We start from the raw sequence: 12,500 nt of genomic DNA, 5'->3' as shown, positions 1-12,500 counted from the left end.
TAACCAATTATTAAGGATATATGTATTTTAGGGTGAACACTCTATACCTGGAATATTCGAAGGGGAAACTCACCTGAAGAAAAGTTACCTTATTGATCTTATATAAAACTAAAAATACGATCTAAATATGAAACAAAAGCAACTTGATGGTGGAAACAATAGATCTCTCTCCTCTCCTCTTCTTCCTCTCTCCCTCTCTTCTCACCTGCTCCTGCATCCTATCTTTTTACTTAGTCTCTCACCCTTCTCTCTCTCTCCCCTTCTCCCTGCCTCTCTTTCTTCTTATGTCTTCTTTGCCTCGATCCCTCTGTCTCACTCCTTTCTAAGTCCATATCCCTTGCCTTCCTATCTCCCGCCTCCCTTTTCCCCTCTCTCCATTTTTTCCTCAGTGCTGACTTCTGGCCTTCCTGCGTTTTCTCTCTCTCTCTCTCTCTCTCTCTCTCTCTCTCTCTCTCTCTCTCTCTCTCTCTCTCTCTCTCTCTCTCTTGGCGTCCCCTCCTTCCCTTCTACCTTTTTTTTAAGTCATCGCTTTTTTCCCCCTTTTTCCTCTCACTTTCGTCATGATACTTTTCTTTATTTCCGTTTCCATGTTTTTTTCCTGCTTTTTTTTTTCTTTATGCATGTCATCTCTCCCGTCTTTGCTTATTCTATTTATAATGCCCAATTTTTTTTCTTTCTTCTTAATATCTCTACAGCAGTCTAATTTTCTCTTCATAACATTCAAACGTCGTCCATTTAATCACTTTTCTGTTTTGTAATATTAACTTGTCTTCAATGAATTCAATGTACTATTTATCTTACATTTATCTATCTATTTATTTATTTCATCTATGTTTTATTTTTTTTATTTTTTTTATTTTATTGGATGCATGTTTATACTTGTTCCTTCATTTCACTCCATCTCTTCTTTCTCCTTTCAGCATTTTTTTTCTCATATATATTTTTTTCATTTCATTTCACATGGCTTATTTTCCTAAGAATTCTTACATAACTTTCTTTTTCACAATATTCATCATCACTGTTACCCTTTTTTTTCTGAATATCACCAACTCACTTGTATGTTTCAGTCACCCCTTGCTATTTTTCTTTCATCTCTCTCTCTCTCTCTTCTCTTCTCTCTCTCTCTCTCTCTCTCTCTCTCTCTCTCTCTCTCTCTCTCTCTCTCTCTCTCTCTCTCCTCTCTTCTCTCTCTCTCCTCTCTCTCTCTCTCTCCAATCGTTTCACTCGAGGCCAGGGTAGCAACAGGTGCTCCTTGTGTCCTTTTATGGTCTTGAGAGAGAGAGAGAGAGAGAGAGAGAGAGAGAGAGAGAGAGAGAGAGAGAGAGAGAGAGAGAGAGAGAGAGAGAGAGAGAGAGAGAGAGAGAGAGAGAGAGAGAGAGAGCTATTCAGGTTTTCATTACCTTCATTACCTTATCTCTTGTCTTTCACTTTCTTCCACTCCCTCACTCCTTCCTTCCTTCACCCTCTGATGCTCGACTGACAGCTACTTAAAAGATAAAAAGGAATGAGTTGTAGTGCATTTTTCGTAGCAAGAACAAGTACCAAAACCTGAAGGAACTTGACACTACGAGTACATGTCAATAAAAAGGAAGAGATGTATGTAGCTTTTTTCTTTTTTATGTCGGTGGGGAAGGTCAGCCAAGAACACAAAAATGAGAGGAAAGGCATGCTAATTTTCCTCACCCGAAAAAAATCAAGCAGAGGAAAGCCTTCCAAAACTGAGGTCAAATTTGTTCCGTATATGTCCTGATGCTCATATACTGAAACAGCTCGCCATAAGAAAAGGGATAAACGGCATTTTTTTATTTTTTATTATTTGATCAATGATGCGTGCCCGTTTGAATGAGCGAGTAAAAGTATAGTTGTCTATGTATATAACTCAGGGGAAGCACAGGTAAGGGCAATAGCTATAATATGATTTTATACTTACCTGTATTTTTCCAAAGATTTTCTTGTTTACACTACTTTATGTAAAATAGCGACTAAAAAACAATCTTCCAAAAAAAAGACGAAAAACATAAAAACCTTTTCACCAGAAAAGTGAAAAGAATGACAAAACAAACTACCAAAAAGAACAGTAAAATTCATCATCAAAGAGGAGGAACAGTTTAAGTGTTAATAAGATTTGTGATCAATAATCTGCAGGATACAGTGTTGCGTCAGACGTGAGTGTTGTGGTGGCGGGTTGGGATCAGCGCGCCAATCACCAGTCGTGAATCAAGGTGGATCTGAGGCTCAGTCTGTGGTGAAGCGCGTCCTGAAAGACTGCAGGATGGCCGGCCAGCGCAAGCCTCCTCTCTCTTTCATATGGTGTGTGTCTGTCTCACCTACAAACTGCTGCAGTATTCACTACATACTGCTCAAAAACATATATTATCTGCCTGCTGCAATGCCCACAACACTGTCTCACCTCTGATACATTGTTTGACTGCAATATCCACAACACTTTCACTACTACACTGTCACCTGCATTGCCCACAACACTGTATCACTGATCCCTGCAATGCCCACAACACTGTATCACTGATCCCTGCAATGCCCACAACACTGTATCACTGTACCCTGCAATGCCCACAACAGTCTCAAACGCTGCAGTGCCCACAGCAGTTTTACTTCTACACTGTCCCCTGCAATGCCCACAATACTGCTCCATTCATGCACTTCCTCACGACTCCCCTCCCTCGCCACACTACTCACCGCCACGCTGCCTGGCCGTCATCCTTCACCTCACTAGAGGCTACCACTCAGTCACTTCGCCACCGGAGACTTACAGCCACCTGCAGTCACCTTATCATCATGATGTCTAATTTCCTCTCCAGTACTCCCCTCACCAGCACACCGCCACCTGGCCACCGCACTATCTTAGCACCCGCGTCATCTCTGTATTCCATTACATCACCACCTCACTATTCCGCTTTTGCATGGTTTCGCCACCACCACGCCCCGCCCCGCCCCGCCAGGCCACCCCGCCGCCCCACCGCCACTCATCCATAATCCCTAAATCGGTCAACACGTTCAAGTGTACAAAGTGGTGTCGGGAGGCGGGGGGCGGAGGGTGCGGGGGCGCTCCAATCGATGGCTGGCGGCCGCCGCGTCACAGACTAATGGCTGCGCGTCAGTTGGGCGACTCCCAATTATTATTAATAGAGTCATTAAAATACCTTAATCTTTGTTCTGCCGAGGCATGGCGGGGAGGGAGGGGGTAGGGAGTTAAAGAGGTAAGGTGGGGGGACAGCCAGGTGTGTTGCGCCCTTCACCCCACGGGCAAGTCAGTCTGTAAGGCACCCTGATCCCCTCACCTGCCCTCCCCGGAGCCTCTCGCCCCCGAGGGAGGCTTTCCAAACCCACTCTGCGCGACAACAACCATTATCATTTCTGTGAGTCGCGCGGCGGTGCAGGTGTGACCGCCGACACCCCGACCGCCGACACTAGAGGTTGTGCGCCGGCGCCTGGCGGTGTGTTGTCTTTTATTTTTAACGACGGTGATTTGGTCTCACTTTGAACCTTAACTGAGAGGGTTTTATTCAGTGATGTTCTTACTGGGTGCCGCCTCGGGGTTCTGTCCTATTGTTCTTACTGTCCCTTGAGAGTTTTCAGGACTCAGCTCCCCATCCCTTGCTTCGTCAGGTACAGGTACGCCTTTCACCTGCTTCCCTCACCCATGCCGGTCCTCACCTGTCCCCTCTACAAACACCATTACTTACCCCTTCATCAGTCCTTCTCACCTGCTCTCACTTTTTTCAGCTACTTCCCTTCATTATCTCTTCAGTAACCCCAACATCACCCTCACACGCCTCCTTCCCATTTCCTCTACCGATCTCGCCCCCGCCACCGCCTCCGACACTGCTCACCTTATCATAACACATAAAGTTGCGCTTGGAGAAAAAAAAAAACACCTGCTGGGAAGAAGGGACAGAGTTTTGGAGACAATGGAATTGAGTGATGAAAATTAATGAAGCGAAGTAGAACGTTTGTAACTATTTACATTCCGGTATATTTCGTCAAGGTTAATTTTTATTCTCTCTCTCTCTCTCTCTCTCTCTCTCTCTCTCTCTCTCTCTCCTCTCTCTCCTCTCTCTACTCTCTCTCTCTCTCTCTCTCTCTCTCTCTCTCTCTCTCTCTCTCTCTCTCTCTCTCCAAGAACATGCAATAATCTCGCTTCGTACATTTCAAACTTAAAGTCATGTGGCGAAGCGAAGACAAGAACTAAGAAAACATGTCTGGCTCCCCTCCCCCGCGTAACACCTGGTTGTGTCGTGTATATACCTGCAGTTTCTCACCTTCTCTCCACCTTTCCCTGCACACCATTCACCTGTACCTGTCACTCGCTGGCCCCAGAATAGATAGCCTCTCATTCCTACAATATTTACGCACCGTATGATTAGGGATATTGAATAACACACATAATTTGATAGAACAAACATGCGTGATGAAACGAATGGTGGGAAAAAAATAAATGAGAGTAATGGGGCAAAGAGGTGAAGGTAAGAAGGGTATGTAAGTAGATCGATAAGGAAAAGAAGGGTAGGCAGGTCAGACAGACAGGGAGACACGGGCAAAAGAGAAACACTTGAATTATTAATATAGTACAAACAGAAGACACAGAGGGAGGGAATGGAAGGGAATGGGGAGGGAACGGAAGGGGATGGGAGGGAAGGGAAAGATGAGGGAAAGAAAAGGAAGGGAAGAGAAGAATATACAAGACAAGGGAACAGGAGGGATGGGAATGGGAGAATATGGAAGACAAGGAAAGGGAGAGGAAAGGGTAGGAAAGAGAAGGGAGGGGAGAGGAGGAAAGAGAAGGGAAGGGAAGAGAAGAATATAGAGGAAATGGAAAGGGAGGGATAGGAAGGGGAGAATATGAAAGGGAAGGGAGGGGAAGGAAGGAAAGGAAATAGAAGGGAAGGGAACGGAAGGGAAAGAAAGGAAAGTTTAGGAAAGGATGAGAATGGAAGAAAGGAATGGGGGATGGAAGGGAAGGGAAAGGAAGGATGGGAAGAAAACAGAAGAATATGGGAGGGAAGGGAATGGTAGAAAACAGGAAGATATGGAAAGGGAAGGGGAAAGGGGAAGGACGAATTTGGAAGGAAAGGAAAACGAAGAAAGAAACGGGAATAGAAAGGACGGGAAAAGATGATGGAAAGGAAGGGAAAAGATGATGGAAAAGAAGGGAAATATAACAACTACAAGGGATGGAAGGAAAGGGAACAGAAGGAAATGGAAGAGAATGGAATGGAAGGCGAGGAAACAGACACACACACACACACACACACACACACACACACACACACACACACACACACACACACACACACACGTACGGACGCTAACCTCAAAAAAGTAGAGAGAGAGAAAAAAATATATAGAAACAATAAAGATAACTAGACAGGTGAAGAACAGGTATACAAACATATAAAACGATTACCAAACTGAACCTGTGACATAAATACACACAACAGGCAGACAGCAATAAGATGATTAGTAACCCTTCCACCATCCCTGCTGCTGTTGTTGCTGCTGCTGCTGGCTGGCATAACAAACAGGGCCGGGAAAGCAAAAGAAAGAAAAAAAAAAACGGGATGGAAAAAAAAAAAATGCATGACACGCACGTCAAGAAAGAGAAATTATAAGGTGCGATGAGAGATGAATAATAATAAAAAAAAAAAAAAAATAAGGCGATATAAATAAAGCAAGCGCCTGTCCATAGCATAACACACACACACACACACACACACACACACACACACACACACACACACACACATTGACTCAGTGAACTAGAAAGCTGCACACAAACTAACACACACACACACACACACACACACACACACACACACACACATAAGGGCAGACAGACAGACGAACGGACAGGCAAACACGGTACGAGCAGAGAGAAAAGGAAGGTGAGGGGACGAGAACACACAAACACCGTCACGCCCTCGACACAGTGACGGAGGTGTGACCCGCAGCCACGCACCCTAAGCAGGCGTGACGATGGGTGCACACACACACACACACACACACACACACACATACACACACACACACACACACACACACACTTTTGCTTTTCTTTTTTCCTCCAATTACAATGTAGAAAAAATGTACTTTCGTCTCTCTCTCTCTCTCTCTCTCTCTCTCTCTCTCTCCTCTCTCTCTCTCTCTCTCTCTCTCTCTCTCTCTCTCTCTCTCTCTCTCTCTCTCTCTCTAGAACCTTTTACATAAATATTACACATTCCACCCTTCTCCCTAACACTCACACACACACACACACACACACACACACACACACACACACATACACACACACACACACACACACACACACACACACACCCACACACACACACACACACACACACACACACCATCCACCCATTAATCCTTTCCACCCAAAACACAATCCACTTGAACCTTCTCTTAACGACAATCCTCTTCCACCTCCATAATATTCCCTCTCACCCTCCAATAACTTTCCTCCAGCACCTCCTCCTCCTCCTCCTCCTCCTCCTGCAGAGAGGGACACACGCCTCCCCTGCCTAATCAATATGGCCGTGAGAAGGAGACGATTAGTCATATCATGTGCTAAGATTACCTGACACAAGGGGCTGAGATGGACTGAGGGAGGAGGAGGAGGAGGAGGAGGAGGAGGAGGAGGAAAGGAGGAGGAGGAGGAGACGGAGGAGGAGGTTGGAGAAAGCTAGGAAGGAGATGGAGGGGATGGAGGAGGGAGGTAAAATGAAAAGGGAGGATAATGATGTAGGAGAGAAAATAAGAATAGGGAGTTTAGAAAATTGTAGATGTTGAGATTGGAAGGAGAAGAAGAAGAAGAAGAAGAAGAAGAAGAAGAAGAAGAAGAAGAAGAAGAAGAAGAAGAAGAAGAAGAAGAAGAAGAAGAAGAAGAAGAAGAAGAAGAAGAAGAAGAAGAAGAAGAAGAAGAAGAAGAAGAAGAAGAAGAAGAAGAAGAAGAAGAAGAAGAAGAAGAAGAAGAAGAAGAAGAAGAAGAAGAAGAAGAAGAAGAAGAAGAAGAAGAAGAAGAAGAAGAAGAAGAAGAAGAAGAAGAAGGAAGAAGAAGAAGAAGAAGAAGAAGAAGAAGAAGAAGAAGAAGAAGAAGAAGAAGAAGAAGAAGAAGAAGAAGAAGAAGAAGAAGAAGAAGAAGAAGAGAAGAAGAAGAAGAAGAAGAAGAAGAAGAAGAAGAAGAAGAAGAAGAAGAAGAAAGAAGAAGAAGAAGAAGAAGAAGAAGAAGAAGAAGAAGAAGAAGAAGAAGAAGAAGAAGAAGAAGAAGAAGAGAAGAAGAAGAAGAAGAAGAAGAAGAAGAAGAGAAGAAGAAGAAGAAGAAGAAGAAGAAGAAGAAGAAGAAGAAGAAGAAGAAGAAGAAGAAGAAGAAGAAGAAGAAGAAGAAGAAGAAGAAAGAAGAAGAAGAAGAGAAGAAGAAGAAGAAGAAGAAGAAGAAGAAGAAGAAGAAGAAGAAGAAGAAGAGAAGAAGAAGAAGAAGAGAAGAAGAAGAAGAAGAAGAAGAAGAAGAAGAAGAAGAAGAAGAAGAAGAAGAAGAAGAAGAAGAAGAAGAAGAAGAAGAAGAAAAGTGAAAAAAAGAAGAGAAAAGAAGAAAATAGAAGAGAAAAAGAGAAAAAAAAACAAGAACAAGGAGAACAACAACAAGAACAAAGTGTAATAAAAGTTAGATATGGTAGATGGATTAACGGTCTCACACACACACACACACACACACACACACACACACACACACACACACACACACACACACACACACACACAGGGGCGCGGCGAGATGATGATGAATACGGTAGCGAGGTAGCGGAGGCCCTCGATTTATCATTGGCGTCTGTTTAATTGTGAAGACTTCATCAGCTTTTGTGTGTGAGGCGCCCCATAGCTCACCTGTCACGCTGATGCCACCACGCGGCGCACGCAATATTTCCACACACACACACACACACACACACACACACACACACACACACACACACGTAGTACTCCAGGTAAAAAGAAATACAACTACGTGTGTGCTCGTATCCCTTAAGCTGAGTGAGTAGCGAGTTGTAATGAACGATTGATGTGTGTTGCTTCAGTGTTTCTGTTTTACTTGTAGTTGGGAGGAGGGTGGTGGGATGTGGAGGAGGAGGAGGAGGAGGTAAGGGGATCAGGGTCTTCCAGGTAATGACGGACAGGTAGTGCGCGTTTAATTAAATTAATACCCGGTGCTTACCTGAGGAATTAGTCTGGATGAGTAAATTTTGATTTTCTTTTTCTTCACGCACTATCTGGTGTTCTCTTCTGTCCCTGACTTGCGAGGTGTTCTCTCTAACCTTCCTCTCTTGTGCACCTCCTCCTCCTCCTCCTCCTCCTCCTCCTCCTCCTCCCTCCTCCTCCTCCTCGATGTGCCACTCCATGTCTCCTTTAGCTTCTCCTTTTCCACTTCTTACCCTTCTATTCCACTCACTCTGTACCAGAAGACAAAAGACACTACTCTTCATTTCCCCCTTCCCCCCACCTCTCTCTCTCTCTCTCTCTCTCTCTCTCTCTCTCTCTCTCTCTCTCTCTCTCTCTCTGTGTGTGTGTGTGTGTGTGTGTGTGTGTGTGTGTGTGTGTGTGTGTGTGTGTGGAATAAGATGCTGGAACCTGTTGCCAGACGACACTTAAGAAATTGTTTCACTATATACCTTGAAATGCACAATAAAGGAAACTATGTAATGAATATTAAGAATACTGTAATCATGCATCATCCTTATTTGGTGGTATGAGCTCATTATACAACCTAAACTTCTCTTCTATAATGTGTCATATAACTTTTGCTATATCGTTCGTATAATATCATGCATACTTTCATCTATTTTTTTTAATGATGATGATGATGATTGTTATTATGATGATGATGATGATGATGATGTTGAAGATGATGATTATTATTATTATTAGTAGTAGTAGTATTAGTATTATTCTCATGATTAAAAGAAAAAAAAAACCGAAATAAAGGATAAGAAGAGCAGGGCAAAAAATTAGGGAGGTGAAGGAGTTGGAGGAGGTAAAGAAGGAGGAGAAGAAGAAACCAAAAGTGGAGAGAAGATGACAACTAAAAGAGGGAACAGAAGACAGCTGGTGAAGGGAAGAAGAGAAGGAGGAGAGGAAGAACAAGAAAGAAAAACAGGGAGAAGGATGAAAAGCAATAGAGACAAAATGAAAAGGAACAGAAGAGAGGAGAAGGAGACAGGGACAAAATAAGACAAAAATAAATAAAAACACGATACTGGACGAGAGAGAGAGAGAGAGAGAGAGAGAGAGAGAGAGAGAGAGAGAGAGAGAGAGAGAGAGAGAGAGAGAGGGAGAGAGGATGGCTGAGAGGCAGGGGAGGCAAATCAAAGGCCCAGACGGAACACCTCAGGCACTGTAATGAGAAGGTAAATCACGACCTTTAATTCGCGAGAGGCTGGCAGGAGACTCGGCAGGAAGGGAAAGGGCCTCTGTCACGCCCCGCCCTAGTGCTCAAATCCGCCCCGTCCAGCCCACCCGGCCCTCGCCCCTGTGCCTCCTGATACTGACCCACTGGTGAGTCTGTGAAAATGACGTCATTATTCACGTATGGAAATCACGTGACGCATTAGGACTGGTGGTGATGAAGTGTGTTTTTTACTTTTTGGGGGGAGTGTGTGTATGAGAGAGAGAGAGAGAGAGAGAGAGAGAGAGAGAGAGAGAGAGAGAGAGAGAGAGAGAGAGGAGAGAGAGAGAGAGAGAGAGAGAGAGAGAGATGGAAAAGGAAGGAAGAGGGACGAGAACAAAGCACACTGAAAGGTGGAGGATTAATTAGTAGTAGTAGTAGTAGTAGTAGTAATAGTAGTGGTAGTAGATGATGACGATGATGTGGTGTTGGTAGCAATAGTCTTACAATATTACCACTAACAATAAATTTTCGATAGCAGTGCGATCAAGGTAATTTCAGTCGTCATCATCATCACCATCATCATCATTATCACCAATCATCATCGTCACCCTCATCACATTTCCCATGAAGAGTCAGACACATCAATACAAACACACCACGAGACACATAAAACAAATAGATACATTAATTGTAGAGTTCTTCCAACATGCAGATAATATTGATGGTGGTAATAACTGTACTAAAGCCAGAGGGGAAAACAGGAAGAAGAAACAGGTGGTGGTGGTGGTGGTGGTGGTGGTGGTGGTGGTGGTGGTGTAATATTTCCTGTCACAAGAGTTATATATTATTTACAAACTATTCAGTGTCCGTGACTGTGTGTGTGTGTGTGTGTGTGTGTGTGTGTGTGTGTGTGTGTGTGTGTGTGTGTGTGTGTGTGTGTGTTGTGACAGACGGTATGTACACCATCATTTGTTTGACCAGACGGGTGTTATGGTGACGCTGATGGTGGTGTGTACTCGTAATTACGCTTGACTGATGGTGAGGTGCGGAGGAGGAGGAGGTGGTGGTGGTGGTGGTGGTGGTGGTGGTGGTGGTGGTGGTGGTGGTGGTGATAGTGATGTATCAGACGCAGTTATGTTGGTGATGATAATAATGCAGTAGTAGTGACAGCGGAGGTGAGTACTTTGTATGTATGTATGGTGGTGGTGGTGATGATGAAAATGTTGGTGGTAGTGGTGGTGGCACTTGTGCAAGAGTGAAGAGGATGGTGAAAGGAGTAATATATTTCCAGTATTATTATGATGTCACATGGAAAATGAACACACACACACACACACACACACACACACACACACACACACACACACACACACACACACACACACACACACACACACACACACACATAGGCGCGCGCGCACTTTAGGAAACGACAGACAGAAATGATAGTGTGTGAATGCACAAATAAAAATCTTCTTGTCAAATGCCGTATTATTTTCCTCTCATCGTAACATGTTGCGTTATAGTGTGTGTGTGTGTGTGTGTGTGTGTGTGTGTGTGTGTGTGTGTGTGTGTGTGTGTGTGTGTGTGTGTGTGTGTGTGTGTGGTGTGTGTGTGTGTGTGGTGTGTGTGTGTGTGTGTGTGTGTGTGTGTGATTGTCAGATAAGTGTATTTCAGGTTGTCATGCAATACAATGACCTTGCTCAAACAGAATAAAAATATGAATATAAGGATGTAAGAATGTAACAAAGTTACATCTCTCTCTCTCTCTCTCTCTCTCTCTCTCTCTCTCTCTCTCTCTCTCTCTCTCTCTCTCTCTCTTCTCTCTCTCTCTCTCTCTCTCTCATGGTATACATGTACATCGCGAAACAGAGAGAGTGGCATTACATGAAAGATGTGCATGTCATTGCTATGCTTACATTACCCTCATCTCCTTAACAGAAGTCTTCACCAGCACAGTACATACATCAGTTTAGAGAATCTGATGACACCGGAGCACTGACACAGTAATAAACATGTACAACATTTAATAATATTATGTACAACATAATTTTGAAAAGAAGGATGGATTCATAATAATATGTAAGGTATGAGTATATAAAGGAGCCGTCTAATATGAGTAATATTAGTTTTTACATTTCTCTTCACATTGACTTATTCCTATACGCATGATATTTACGGCTTGGATCCAGATATTCACACGTAAAACTCTACGGGAACTTTAACCACTTTTTTGTGATGTACTTAACCGATGTAACTCACAATAAGGAAGTGTGTGGCTCAAGCTTCGCGTCCCCACACACATATACCACCACCACCACTACTACCGCTACTTTCACACTGTATTACTCCACCTTGAACCTATTCCTCGCACTCCTAACACAGTGCACTCCTTCCAGGAACAGGATGCCAGGGAGCTGCAGAAGGACCTGGACAGGTTGTATGAATGGTCAGTAAAGTGGCAAATGGAGTTTAGCATAAACAACTGTAAGGTCTTGAGTGTAGGTAGAAGAAGCAGTCACGTAGACTGCACCTTTAACAACATCACCATATGTAGGACAAAAACTAAAAAAGACTTGGGAGTACAGGTAAGCTCAGATCTTAGACCAGGGGAACATTGTGTCAGTCATAAACAAAGCCAACAGGGTATTAAGATTAATCAGTAGGGATGTAACAAACATAAGTGCTGAGGTTATCCTGAATTTATATTTAACCTTAGTTAGACTATACGTGGACTATGCCGTACATTTTTATACATCATACAATAGAAAAGACAGATTCCTTAGAAGCAGTGCAGAAGAGGATTATTGAGATGATTCAGGGACTGAGAGGATTACCGTATAAAGATAGACTATAAAGATTACCCTGTTTTTACTAGAGAAAAGGGAGCGTGGAGACATGATACAAGTACTTAAATGGGTAAAATGAATTAACGAAGGAGATATACGTGAAGTTCTCATATTAAACAATCAGGACAGAATTCAAGGTAATGGATATAAACTAGACAAGTTTAAGTTTAGGAAGGAGATTGGAAGGAACTGGTTAACAGAGTGGTGGATGAGTAGAACAGGCTTAGGTGTGATGTGGTCACCATCAACACGCT

Source organism: Scylla paramamosain, chromosome 5, assembly GCF_035594125.1.
Source record: "Scylla paramamosain isolate STU-SP2022 chromosome 5, ASM3559412v1, whole genome shotgun sequence".
Taxonomy (NCBI): domain Eukaryota; kingdom Metazoa; phylum Arthropoda; class Malacostraca; order Decapoda; family Portunidae; genus Scylla; species Scylla paramamosain.
This window is presented reverse-complemented; position numbering follows the sequence as displayed.